At 35.0% G+C, this 15,451-nt stretch overlaps 1 protein-coding gene across 2 annotated transcripts in view; it reads right to left on the reverse strand.

Annotated features, from left to right (window-relative positions):
- LOC126883329 (sodium- and chloride-dependent transporter XTRP3) overlaps nt 1-15,451 on the reverse strand; it is a 176,316-nt gene that overhangs the window by 114,782 nt on the left and 46,083 nt on the right. The gene's annotated exons all lie outside the window — the stretch shown is intronic.

Below are 15,451 nucleotides of genomic sequence, written 5' to 3' on the forward strand. Positions count from 1 at the left end.
GAAATATAAATACCTAGGATCAATTATACACTCAAAATTAGATCAAGATGAGGAGATAAAGGTCAGAATAGAAATAGCTCGAAAAGGATTTATAAAATTCAAGTCAATGTTTACAAATAAGAAATTGAGTATGGACATTAGATTGTGGTTCGTCGAATGTTATGTTTGGTCGCAACTACTATATGGCGTAGAAGCTTGGACTCTAAAAGCACAATCCGTAAAAAATTGGAGGTATTCGAAATGTGGCTATATAGGCGTATTCTGAAAATTCCTTGGACTGCAAAAGTCTCAAACGAAGAAGTGTTAAAGAAGAATTGGACATGGCAGGAAGCTTATGAACACAATTAAAATAAGAAAAACATCGTATCTGGGCCACATACTTCGTAACGATAAATACTCTCTGCTACACGTCATCATGCCAGGAAGAGTAGAGGGGAAAAAAGGCTTGGGAAAAAAGAAGAAATCTTGGCTAAAAAATATCAGAGATTGGACTAACCTCAGTGTTGAACAGATATTTCACCTTGCAAAAGACAGAAAAGCGTTTAAATAAGTGATCGCCAGTCTTCGTTAGAAGACGGCATAAGAAGAAGAAGAAGAAGAAGATGTTCTAATTATGACAAGACTCTTATCTTGAAGAAGAAAAACATGAATATGCCAAACACTTTGTGGAAACAGACTTTTTGATAAATCTCACATACATGTACCTATGTGATATTTTTGGGGAGAAATCTAACCTACGTTAAATTTCTCCTTATTTCCAACTAATTCCATTAGCATTATATCCGTGCGAAGCTGGGATTTCGGCAACCGAGCTAATACAAAGTAAATATAGCTCGAAAATTATCGTCGAACAAGAAGGTCGGAGAAAAGTAGAAATGAGGGTCAACGTCGACATATTCAATTTAATTCCACAATTTGAGAAGTGGTGTAGTGAATATCAAGCCCATCCATCCCATTAATAATAATTTGAATAATGATATTCACCAATGGAGGATCAATGCATTGTTCGTGAGTTTAAAATTTCTAAGAAGACTGAATTGGACCATAACGAAACGAAGAAGATGGTTCAAATATAAAAATATTTGTACCGGAGTATGGTTGGACGGGTAGCGGGTAGGAACTCTTTAAATTCTTGAAGATAGTCCTATCAGGGAAAATGAATCAATCCCTGCCGTCCGCAGATTCTGGGGGTTTCCTGACCCGGGAAACTAGTACCTGTTTAGGGTCCCTTGTCCAGGGTTACGGATGAAGTCCACAACGGCAGCTACGGCGGAGAAGCGGAGCTTAGGTACGGTGTAGATGGCGGAAGTGGCAACCCTCGATTTTAGGGGTAATATGGAATCAAATTACTCACCGAACGATTGCCGGAATAAGAAATCCCCCACTTATTGGCCAACGGCTTTGGGCGGATGAGTTAGAAAGTGGTAGGGCACCCTTTTGCCCTGAGGTTGAGAAATCGGCCCCGAAGGCGGAAGAACCAAGTAATGGTCAACGGCATAAGGATGTAGAAGGCAAGGGGAAACCACTACATTAAAGATCCCTATGGATATCCCTAGTACAATCATCATGGTGGTAGAAACCAACAACAGTGATACTGATTATGGCCCTCGGAAGCCAAGATCCGGCAGGGGAGGAAAAGACAAGGCCTCTCAGGTCGTTAATCAGCGAATTCCTTGTCACAAAAGCGGAGATGAGAGAATAAGACTGTCCAATACTAAAATTGGAACCTGGAATGTTCAGGGCATGTTTCAGCCTGGTAAGATGCACAATACAATTCAAGAGATGAACAGGTTGAATATTGATATACTGGGTATCAGTGAAGCCAGGTGGCCTAACTCAGGCTGCTTCTCAACAGCAGAAGCTACAATATATTATTCAGGTAGCGATGACAACCTACATAGACACGGAGTGGCAATAATTGTTAATAAAATATCTAATAGAGCAGTGAAAGGGTTTGTCCCCATCTCAGAAAGAGTCATGGTACTACAATTAGAGACATCTCATGCCACGTTGAACCTGATACAAGTATATGCTCCTACGACGAATGCCAATGAAGAAGAACTAGAATTATTTTACCAGCATATCGAAGAAGCACTGAAAAAAAACAAAAAGCAGAGAAATCACGATAGTCCTAGGTGATTTCAATGCAAAAATTGGAAAGGGGCAAAGCGGAAAATGTGTAGGAAAATATGGTCTGGGAAATCGCAATGAGAGAGGTGATCGTCTACTACAATTTTGCCAAGAGCAGAACTTCATTATCACAAACACAGTTTTCAAACTACCCAACAAACGACTGTATACATGGCGATCGCCCGCAGATTCATCGGAGAAAGTAGTTAGGAACCAGATAGACTACATTATGATAAACGAAAGATACCGTAATGCTGTTAAAGCCGTAAAAGCATATCCCGGAGCAGACGTGGCCTCAGACCACAACCCACTTATCGCCAAAATTACACTCGCACTTAAAAATATTAAAAGAAATCAGAGAACAGCTACAATAGACATAAGCAAGCTTAAAGAACCCAACGTAAAAGAATATCTTCAACACGAACTGCATAAGAACTGTAGAGATCTGAACATAGACACCAATGACATTGACGAGCACTGGGAGCAACTAAAACATTGCATACTAGAACCTTGTAAAGATATACTAAAGACTTCCACAAGGAGAAAAGAGGAATGGATGAATGACGAGATACTGAATATGATGGAACAACGGAGACAATATAAGAACAAAAATGACAATAAATACAGGGAGATTAACCACGAGATAAGGAAGATGATAAAGCAGGCAAAAGAAAAACACTTTGAAGAGAAATGCAAAGAGATCGAGGATCTCCAAAAAAGATACGATCTATTTAACCTACATAAGAAAGTCAAAGAAATGGCTGGACTAAGAAAGCAAAATCTAACTGGTGCACTTCTGGATAGACACGGGGTCGCTATAACAGAGACCGATGAGAAAGTACAACGTTGGGCAGAATACATCGCTGAACTGTTCGATGATGAAAGAGGGTACCTGGAACACATAGAACTTACTTCAGGAGAAATAGGTCCATATATTACAACGGAAGAAATAATACATGCGTTAAAAACAATGAAGAACAGAAAAAGCCCAGGACCTGACATGCTTCCTATCGACCTTTTAAAAATTATAGATGAGCAACATATTGATATTTTAGTGGTACTCTTGAACAAAATTTATAGCTCAGGCACATTACCCAAAGAATGGTTGACGTCGATCTTTATTTGCCTCCCTAAAAAGAAAAACGCACGAGAATGCGGCGACTACCACACCATTAGTTTGATGTCCCATGTGCTAAAGTTGCTACTGAAAGTCATCCATAACCGAATATATCATAAACTAGACATAGACATTAATGATACGCAATTTGGGTTTCGCAAAGGCCTGGGAACTCGTGAAGCTCTTTTTTCACTTAACATACTTATACAAAGGTGTCTGGGCGTCAATCAAGATATATATGCGTGTTTTATTGACTATAATAAAGCATTCGACAAAGTCCGACATGAACAATTAATGCATGTTCTGGAATCAAGGAAGCTGGACTACAATGACCTCAGGATTATATCGAATTTATACTATAAGCAACGAGAAAAAGTACGTGTTAACGATCAGCTGTCGGAGGAAATTGAAATCAGACGTGGAGTGAGACAGGGATGCGTGTTGTCGCCGGTTCTTTTTAATGCCTACTCGGAAGAGATCTTGAAAAAGCTCTGGATGGTGAAACAGCTGGAATAAAGGTAAATGGAGTTCCCATTAACAACATTAGATATGCGGATGACACTGTCATCTTAGCTGAAAATATTGGGGATCTTCAGAGGCTGGTGAGCAGAATAGCAGAGTTTGGAGAAGAATACGGGCTAACAATGAATGTCAAGAAGACAAAGTTTATGAGAATATCGAAAACTCAAAGAAATAACGAAAATCTCGTCATCAACGGATCCAATATCGAACGAGTCGATCAATATGCATACCTTGGAACAATGATAAACTCCACAGGAGATTACTTACAGGAAATCAAAATCAGGATAGAAAAGGCTAGAGCAAATTTTAACAAAATGAGGAAAGTGCTCTGCACAAGAGATTTGAAGTTGGAGCTAAGAGTTAGGTTGGCTAGGTGCTACGTTTTCTCGACTCTGTTTTATGGAATGGAAGCTTGGACCTTGAATGCTGCATCAATGAAAAAACTAGAATCATTCGAGCTGTGGGTGTACAGAAGAATTCTGAAAATATCGTGACAGAACACGTTACAAACAAAGAGGTTCTGAGAAGGATGAATAAAGAAATGGAAATCCTAAATACCATCAAAACAAGAAAATTGGAATATCTCGGACATATTACACGTGGAGAGAGACAGCTTGCTCCAATTGATTATGCAAGGAAAGATTCAAGGAAAGAGAAGCATAGGGCGACGCAGAATATCGTGGCTGCGCAACCTGAGAGAGTGGTACGGATGTACATCAAATGAACTTTTCAGAGCAGCCATCTCTAAACTACGAATAGGTATGATGATTGCCGACCTCCGCCGCGGAGATGGCACTTAAAGAAGAAGAAGATGGTTAGACTGTCCTCTAATGGGGAACGATAAAATGAGTGAAAAATAATTTCGACCACGAATCAAGTAATCTGTTAACCGAGGTACAGAGTACCAAGTGGCGTCGCGCTAGGAGAACACTCCAATAATGCGTCGCAGATTACTTACATGAAAGGTGGTCATTTTGTACTCTAATACAGAGTATGGTATGACAAGAAAAAAAATAATCGTTTCGTTTTGATTCAATTCGAGTCTCTTGCTATCCTCTGACACCTGATGTTTTGGAATCTATTTCTTATCAAAGAGGCTTTGCAAGAAGACTGAATTGGACCATAAAGAAACGAAGAAGATGGTGCAAATATTAAAATATTTGCACCGTAGTATGGTTAGACTGTCCTCTAATCTTCATCGTTCCCCGTTATAGGATAGTCTAAACATACTACGGTGCAATTATTTTAATATTTGAGCCATCTTCTTCGTTTCGTTATGGTCCAATTCAATCTTCTTGCAAAGCCTCTTTGACAAGGAATAAATTTCGATATACGAAGCAAGTTTTCAATCCTAATAGCAAATAATTAATATTGAAAAATATCAAAAATCACTAAAAGATTTTTAAATTGAAAACTTACTGGTACATCCCCATGTATACGCCTCCAAGACTTCTACAATTTGCAAGTCATATGGATGCTGCAGTAAAGACGATAGGGAAGGAATTCTAAACCTTGCAATTCAAATCCCCCGTCTGCAGCCGGCTAGGAACTGAAAGATGCACCATAGTTACTCTACTGAGTAATACGAAAATAAAATAATAAAAATGTGTACCATTTTTATTCGGCTGCAATACGAAGGAAAAACAATCTTACTTTTTAATTAGAATAAGGAGTGCAGCCAGTCCCTTTAACTGCAGTTTTCTGCTCTTATTGGAGCGTCATCAGAAGGAAGGTAGGCACTGTTCTCCTTAATCCAATCAAATTGCATCGAAAGGTTTTCCCAAATATTGCAGCCAAAGTGATGGTAATGGGTGGCTAGCGCCATCTGGCCGTAAAAATACGAAGCAAGTTTTCAATCCTAATAGCAAATAATTAATATTGAAAAATATCATTTCGAAAAATAAATAAATTTCGAAACATCAGGTGTCAGAGGATGGCAAGAGACTCGAATTGAATTAAAACGAAACGATTATTTTCTTTCTTGTCATACCATACTCTGCATTAGAGTACAAAATGACCACGTTTCATATAAGTAATCTGCGACGAATTATTGGAGTGTTCTCCTAGCGCGACGACGCTTGGTACTTTGTACCTCGGTTAACCTTCGGATGACCAAGGGGTGTAAATTTTGACCCCAATGTATATTTTTGTTCAATAAATTCAGAAATATTTTAAATTTTAAACTCATTATCTTTTTATTTGACTTTAATGGCATTCTAGATACCCTCGTATTTTGTAATAAAAAAAGTTTCCTATATTTTACGAAAAAAAAATATTTTCTGAATTTGGGGTCAAAGACGAACTCCCTTGGCCTTCCATGTTCCAATTTTATAATAAGTAAATACCGTCTATTATGTGGAATGGTTTGTAAGAAACATTCCAATATTTCAAAAAAATCTTTGTTAAACTTGTGGCGACGCAACGTAAATTAGTGTATATTTAAAAATTTCTTTAGTTTTATGTTCAGAATGGTGATTCCTGTTTTTGTTCAGTTGTAGTGAAGATATGATTTACTAATGTTTATTTATCATTTATTAATACAATACTAACATTAAAATTACGAATACATTATTTTATTTTTTAAAATAACTTAATTTTTTTGTCAATTGTCATTTTTGACTTGGGGTCATTTTTGATCCCAGTTGGTCATCCGTGTAACAAAAAAAAGGTTGGTCATCGGAAGGTTAACAGATTACTTGATTCATGGTCGAAATTATTTTTCACTTTAAAATTTCTGTTTAATTTATTTTTCAACTAAAACCACATATCGGTTGTCCAATCTTCCCTTATATCTTGTTCAGTTTCTGCAGTCTCACACCAAAATTCTTATAATCTAATGTAACTTGATCAACAGATTCTATGGCTCCTGCAAACTTCTTGCCTTCAATCGATCATATCAAGTTGTTTAATATCCGTTAATAAAAACAAGCGCCATTGTTATTCTCCAGTATTTAAGAGGCTACAGTAACGCATCATCAAAACTAAAAAACCCGGTCCAAGATTATGTCTTTAATTTTGAATGTTGTCGAGATATTTGGCACACATATTCATAATATAGTAAAGAATGGCGGTACAGAGCCCAATTTGAGAAATATGTTAGTATGTGGAAATTACTCTACGATTAAGTCATCATTATCATCATCATCACCATCATCATCATCATCATCATCATCATCATCATCATCATCATCATCATCATCATCATCATCATGGCATCCACAATCCTAGTGGAGTGATTGCCGCCCTCTTTGGGTTCTTTCGATTCGATTGTCGCGGTGAATCAATCCGCATTAACATTTTGGTTTTACAAATGGTTGTGTGACTTCGCATCTTCTACAATTTTTCTCCATTCGTTCCTCTTTTTGCTTCTGGTTACCCATTCTCTGACTCCCATCTTCTTAAAGTCCTCCACTATCTGGTTCTCCCATCTAGTTTTGGGTCTTCCTCGTGGTCTGCCTGATACAAGTCTCCATTTGGAAATTTTTTTGATGACGGCTTCTGGATTTCCCCTTTTTATATGCCCCATCCATCTGAGTCTCTGTGCCTTGATAAATCTGAATATGTCTTCTCCTTTCATAAGTCCTCTTACCTCGTGGTTCATGAGTTTTCTAAATTCATTATTACCTAAGTCTAGTGGGCCTGCTATCCTCCGAATTATTTTCCTCTCTAGGATCCTCAATCTTTCTTCCTCTTTCTGGCTCGGACACATTACTTCAGCACCATACGTGATTACTGGTCTAATTGTTGCTTTGTAAATTTTCAGTTTAGTATTCTGAGTAAGCTTCTTATCTTTGAGGAAGTTATTGTATTTCCAGTAGGCTCTGTTTCCTGTCCGCATTCTTTCACTGATTACGATGATTCTATCATTAGATCCATGAATCGAGACTCCAAGATATTTAAAGTGTTCTATCTTTTCAAACTTATATTCACCAATATTTAAACTTTTTTTAAAATTTTTTCTTGAGCATATTAGGTATTTTGTTTTGTTTTGATTTATTTCTAAACCCCTTTTGGATGCTTTTTGCATAACTTCGTAAATTCTTCCTTTAAACTGTTCAGGTTTCTGCTAATAATTAATGCTATGTCGTCAGCATACGCCACAAGTTGCAACGTCGATGTTATAATAATTGTACCTTTTATTTCTGTAGCTCTTACTGTTCCTTCTATTGCGACATTAAATAATGACGTTGATGACATATGATGATGATGCATATGTCATTATTGGTCTTAACACTGGCTTTATAAATTCTTGACTTCATCTCAGTGTTAATAATTCAGTTTCGCCATAGAGTGTTATTAAGACATCCTGCCAGTTGATTTGCTTTTTGTGCGAATTTTTCCAGAGAGTCAAGGTACGAATCTGAAGATAACATTAGTCCATCTGGTAGACAAAATGGGGGACTCATGGTGAAGCGCTAATCCTGGGCTAAAATCTTGCTACCGATGGAGAACGCCATGTAGTTCTCCGGATTACAACGGAGCCAGAGAAGGGATTCAACATGTTCCATTAAAAGATTTATTAACAACTGTAATGTAATAGTTTTATGTAGATAGAGTTATGGATTAACAGAATGCTACGCAGGCTGTGTATCTACTCATAATCACTTCCATGCAGAAGGAATATTAATGCAGAAGAAATAAATGTCATTGAGTTGAACATCATTTATTATTATTCGAGACATGCCTAAGGGATGGAAGCTGATTATGTTAATACTAGACATTGAAACTGGAACCACGATATTTTCTTGATCTGACCAGTGTTGCAAGAAGAAATGCTTAAACTCTGTATGAGTAAGTTGATCACTTTTATCTAAAACATCTAGTTTTAAAGTTATTACGACCAAGATCCACAAAGAAGTAGTTTCTTGACTTAGGTTAGAAAAACAAGGATAGTTTAATCTCTAGCCCATTAATGATACATCAAATTGTATTGTTTAACGTTATTTTGTATTTTATGTCACTAACCATATAACTATAATGACAAAGACAAAATCTTAGGGATTTACACAACGTAAAACGTGAGAACCAGATAAGAGATGAAAATCTTCAAAAAATTATATTATGACATTATTACGTGGATCAAGATAATTACGAGTAGTACAATTGTAAAATATTAGTTTGAAGTGTTTTTACTTCTGCGTAGTTACTACAATAAGTGCAACTAACAACTAAAATATAACGCAATCGGATGTCCTTAAGTGGTTATTAATGCATTTTTTATTATGTTATCTATTTTATATAGCTATAGTTGTTCATTTTTCGTACAATAATTGGAGTAGTTCAATTATTTTATGAGACATAATGATAACATATCAGATGCCGACACATCAGTTACGAAATGAATGAATAGAGTATAAAATTGGCTTTCACCATTTTTAAAATTTCCTGAAACCCTTCTTTATCAGCTGCTGCGCGAAATACTTATTCTACTACGGAACCACACCGCTGTCTAATATTACACAACCAGTTGTTTCTTTGGACCAGTCAATCTCTTTCCCTCCACTTTTGCTTGTATTAGAAGGCGAAGTAAATGGTCCTCTTATTAAATGACCGAAGGGATCCTCTAATTATATAGTAAAAGTATTCTGTTTTCCTCCTCTTTATGAATTCATTATTTTAAGAACATCTTCATTGGAAGTGTACGAAACCCACGATATTTTCAGGTTTCTTCGATAGCATCACAGTTCGAATGCCTCTAATTTGTTTGGTATCGTGATTTTTAATGCCCATGTCTTTAACAACCACATAATAGGATAGACCACAAATAACATTTCAGGATCTTCCTGCAAATAGGTATAGATCTATAAGTTTCTGTTACAAAATACTGGTTTCCAGATCATAAAAGCCTTCTGGAATAGATATTATATTCTGAAAATATTGTAAATTTTCTGCAAGAATCTGTATCGTCCACCTAAAGGATATTGTTGATTACTTCTCTCTCGGCCTAGTCTTACTCCCTCTTTTCTCTCACTCATCCAAAGTATGCCTAAAGATTTTTTCAGAATATAAATTAACAAGACTGGGTGACAAAACATAACCGTATTGTACTCCATGTTTGATGGGTAGTTTTTCAGTACGAGGCTACTGGATAGAGCCAGTAGCCTCGTAGCCAGTTGCCATATCTCAAATTTGGATAGAGGCTGCTTGATTGTAAGTATTTTAGTAGTGTTTTATAATATTGGTCATCTCCTGCTGCCTGAAGCAATCGAAAAGTGTATGGTGATGTTGTACTCTGTCGAATGCTTTCTCGAAATCGATAAGAAAGAGATAAGCTTTCTTTCGGCATTAACAACTTTTTGGTAAGAGAACGCGCGTACAAAATAGTGCCTATCTAGATCCTAGACCATTTCTAAATCCAAATTGCTTATTTCCTATTCTACTTTCGCACAGAAGGAATATAATATAGGAATTATACTCAAAGTGGTATGGACATGTGCAGAGAATGCCAGAACACCGTCTGTCAAAACAGATTCTAGATTGGTCACCACATGGTAAGAGAAAAAGAGGCCGATCCAGAAAGAGCTGGAGAGAAGGAATAGACAGAGAGATCCGAGAGAGAGGTTTAGACGAAGACCTTTGGGAAGATAGAGATGCATGGAGATTGGGCATCGGAAGACGTCGGAGGACGTTTTAAACCGATTATATATATATATATATATATATATATATATATATATATATATATATTGATGTGATCTTGATTATTGATATGAGATAATATTCTTATATGTCACTTAATTTAATCAATGTATTAATACTAATCTAATTAATTAACCAGATCATATATCAATATGTTTTCAATCTCAGGGCGAATTATAAATTAATTACTTACTTTCGTGGCTTCAAATATTTCTTAATGGTTCCTAATCGGGATAGAAAAGAAAAGAGTGAAAAAAATACACATATGGGTTACAATTATAATCAAAATATTTTTTATTTTATTTAAAAGGCAATCAATGCTTAATATTTGATATTTCTTATTATTCTTAAACATAACATTTACAAATGGGAATCTTATTTCCTTTTGGTTTTCAATTGAAAGTTTTTATTAACATTTAACTATTAGGAGTTATTAGGAACAACTCTATTTAACTTTGATGAAGCTTTTCTGATATTATTGATTATGTTATTCAATTTTTTTTATGTGGAATTTAATACGAAAAACCCATACATTCATGTCCAAACAAATGAGACTGACCTTTTCCTGGTGAACTGAAAATGTCCTCACACAAGACCCGTTTCCTGCTATCCTTGGCTGCGATCAAACCTCGTCCTGGCTTCCAGTAATGTTCTCCTTTGAAAAACTAGCTCGAATAGCTCTCGTTCCTGCTTTTGTCGTGATGCTTTGTTCTACCTTTTTCGAAACTGCTATCAGCTACCGGGACACTCTTGGCTCAAGGAGGTTCTTTTACTCTCGACCTGGCCTACTTCTCGTTCCACGATAGATACTCCACACTCACGGAACTACCGGCTTTCTCACTCTCCGTACACTACCGTCTACTACTCGACTTCACTTCTCGACAGCTCAAAACATTCTGATCTCACTTTGTCATCCATTCCCCTACTTTCTAAATATCCCTTCCAGATTCACAAATCAATCTTCCACCACCAACTCTCATTCGTAATATTCCTCAAAACCAATTTTTAATCTTTCTAAATATGCTTAATGGATTTCAAAAGAAAATATTTAATACCCATTCTAAAATACTTTCTAACTATTTACAAATTTTAATGACCTATTCTCTCTTTCAAATGAGTCTTATTTAGCATAGGCTAATGATCGAAACCTTCCGCGAAAAACGATAATGAACTATCATCTATTTCACTGAGTTTTATTTAGCATAGGCTAATGATCGACCTTCCGAGAAGAACGATAATGGTACGCGTCATTCACTTTGTTTATCTAAGCACATTGTTCCGAGTTTCGTACGCTTATTCTAATCACTTCTTAAAATTAAATATAACAATTTGTTGTATACAGGTTGTTCTAAATTTATATGCCCGAGGTTGAGAAAATTAAAAATATTTTATATTAAAGTGAATTTTGTTTATAATTATCAAATTTTAATTTTTATATCAAATAGAAATATAACAATATATATATATATATAAATATAAATAAGCAAAATCATTGGCTAATACTCGTAAAGTGAATGTGAATTTAGTTGGAAATATATAAAATGATGAAGGGTCATCATTCCATACATTTCTGTGCAACTATATACACCGGTGTTTCGGCCTATTTGGGCTTCGTCAGTATAGTGTAGCAAGTTAAAAAAGTTGTTTGTTAACTTGTAAAAGGATTACTACAGGAGCAAGGTTACCAATTTTGGTCAGGTTGTTAGAAGACCCGCAGTCGCAAGGCTACAACTAACATTGCCAAGGAGGTAAAGCTACCTGAGGAAATGAAAAGCCATAACGTTAATAAATAAAATGATGTTGGATAATCGAGTACAAATATAAAAATAAATAAGCAAAATCATTGGCTAATACTCGTAAAGTGAATGTGAATTTAGTTGGAAATATATAAAATGATGAAGGGTCATCATTCCATACATTTCTGTGTAACTATATACACCGGTGTTTCGGCCTATTTGGGCTTCGTCAGTATAGTGTAGCAAGTTAAAAAAGTTGTTTGTTAACTTGTAAAAGGATTACTACAGGAGCAAGGTTACCAATTTTGGTCAGGTTGTTAGAAGACCCGCAGTCGCAAGGCTACAACTAACATTGCCAAGGAGGTAAAGCTACAACCTGACCAAAATTGGTAACCTTGCTCCTGTAGTAATCCTTTTACAAGTTAACAAACAACTTTTTTAACTTGCTACACTATACTGACGAAGCCCAAATAGGCCGAAACACCGGTGTATATAGTTGCACAGAAATGTATGGAATGATGACCCTTCATCATTTTATATATTTCCAACTAAATTCACATTCACTTTACGAGTATTAGCCAATGATTTTGCTTATTTATTTTTATATTTGTACTCGATTATCCAACATCATTTTATTTAATAATGTTATGGCTTTTCATTTCCTCAGGTAGCTTTACCTCCTTGGCAATGTTAGTTGTAGCCTTGCGACTGCGGGTCTTCTAACAACCTGACCAAAATTGGTAACCTTGCTCCTGTAGTAATCCTTTTACAAGTTAACAAACAACTTACGAGTATTAGCCAATGATTTTGCTTATTTATTTTTATATTTGTACTCGATTATCCAACATCATTTTATATATATATATATATATGGACCTGTCTAACTGGTTGTTATAGGTAGTATGTGTATGTCTAGCATTTTCTCTAGAAGTATCGTCAAAAATATCACTGATGTACCTCTCCCTTTCTTTGCACTGTTATTCGTGATCACAAATTTTTCCGTCTACGTTTATAACGTGAACGTGAGCATTTTTCTATATTCTAATTTCGGGGGTATATTTAAGTTTCTGTTGGAGGTTAAAACTGCCGTGTTTTTTTTTATATTTCTTTTTTGTTTCTATTTTTATGTTTCCGTCGAACTTCCATTAAGTTTAGGATTTCTAGTGCAGTCATTGAAGCGTAAAATAGGTTTTTACCTCCGAATTTTTTTACTATGAACCGATTTACATTAGATTTTGGAATTAGGCTTATCTTACCATTAACTTCAAAAGTGATATTGACCCGAACTCCCTTTTTTTATTTTTAAGAGGTGAAAACAACCCCTTAAGGGAAAAATTGACATTGAGCCATTTTATCGCCATAAAACGTGTTTAATAATAAAGAGTGGCATTGTGAAGTGTTTTCTAACACAATAACCTCATGTTAAACTCATTTTCATCCCCTTGAATACCGGACAACCCTTGCAAACAACCCCTCAATTGAAAAATTTACAAAAGAATAATTTAGTATGACATAAAAAGATTTAAATATAGAGTAAAAATGATATTTTACGTTCTCTATCTTAATTATCATATTGTTAACCCCCTTTCAACCCTTAAAAACAACCCCTAATAGAAAAAATTTACAAAAAATTAATTTGGTTTGACAAGAGGACTTAAATATAGAGTAAGTAATATTTTACGTTCTCTATCTTAGTTATTTAATTGGTAACCCCTTTCAACCCTTAAAATCAACCCCTCGATTAAAAATTGTATAAAAAATTTCTTTTGATAAACTAAAAAGGATTTAAATATCGTTCCACGTTCTCGAAAAAGCTAAGCTGAAAAATATATATAGGGGTGAAAAATATATGCTTAAGTTCTTTAACCCTTAAAACTACCCCTAAATTAAAACATTGAATATATATGTATGATTTAGTTTTTGGGCCATAACTACTTCAATTTTGAAGCTATCACAACTTATAAAAAACCATTTTGAAGGTAATTAAAAGAGCTACAACTTTTTTTTATAATATGTAGTGAAAAACCTTTTATTTTGAAACGATAAAGGGTTAAAGGGCTCGAGAGAGATTGTGGTTGCGCTACTGCTCGCTCTTTAATCAATCATATCTTCGTCAATTTTTGGGTGAGATGAAAAACAAACAAACCAAAATTTTTGTCAAAAAACCTATTTTTTTATTATTATATTTCATTATTTTTGAGATATTATGAAAAGGTTGTTTTTTTTAAATTCCAAATTTTTTTTTTTCTTAAAATCGTGATTTTTTCAAAAAATGTGTGTTCCAAAGCAGCGAAACTGCTAGATTGACTGATAAGTTGACTATAGATGGAATACCATTAATTTGAATTTTGGTGGAAATAGCACTTATGAAATCCATTGATTGATTAAAAAAAAACCCGTAAATGTTCCTCTTTTTTCATTACAGCTCACTCATTTTACGTACAAAAGACTTTTAACAGTGCTCATTTTAAAGCTTATTTTAAGCACTATAAAATCCTTTCTCATTAGCATGCATAAAATTTATTCGCTCTCCGCTAGATGGCATTGAATACATCGATTAAATTTAACGCAAATAAAAATATTATCGTTAAAACGTATATTTTTGGAGATATTTGCATAAAACTATTGAAAATCGTGAGAAAATTCCGAATTTTCAATTGCCAATAACTTGAAAAGTATTGGGCTTTTGAAAAAACTTTACACAACATTTGTTGCTTAAAATTAAGTATTCTATCTATATACGAGGTTATTTAAAAAAAAATTCCAGCACCGAAAAGGGGTGTAAACCACTCCAGGGTGAGAACGGAGTTCGGGTCAATATCACTTTTGAAGTTAAGGGTAGGATAAGCCTAATTCCAAAATTTCATGTAAATCGGTTTATAGTAAAAAGTTTCTGAACTAAAAACTTTCAATGACTGCACTATTCTTGTGTCATTCCATTTTCAACGAAAACATTTCGTTTATAAATTCGCAAAAGTGTGTGTGTTATTGCGTTGCCGCTCCTGCAATACTCAGATCAGATTTATTGATGGATTCTTATGTAGTTTTTTCCTCTGAATCCAAATCTGAAAACGGCATTTCGATATTTCTAACCCTCTTCGAGATAATCGACCTCAAAGTCTAAAATGTGACGTCACAATCGTTTTATTTTCTTCCGATACACTACACGTCCAGCTGAAATCGTTGCTATTAAGTAGGCTAGTTTTTTAATCTCGATTTGTTAAGCAAAACATAGGTTAATTACATTTGAGTTTGACACTGCGTCAATGTCAAACTAAATTTTAAATTAAGTATTAATAAAACATCA

The sequence above is a fragment of the Diabrotica virgifera genome, chromosome 4, assembly GCF_917563875.1.
Source record: "Diabrotica virgifera virgifera chromosome 4, PGI_DIABVI_V3a".
NCBI classification, from domain to species: Eukaryota; Metazoa; Arthropoda; class Insecta; order Coleoptera; family Chrysomelidae; genus Diabrotica; species Diabrotica virgifera.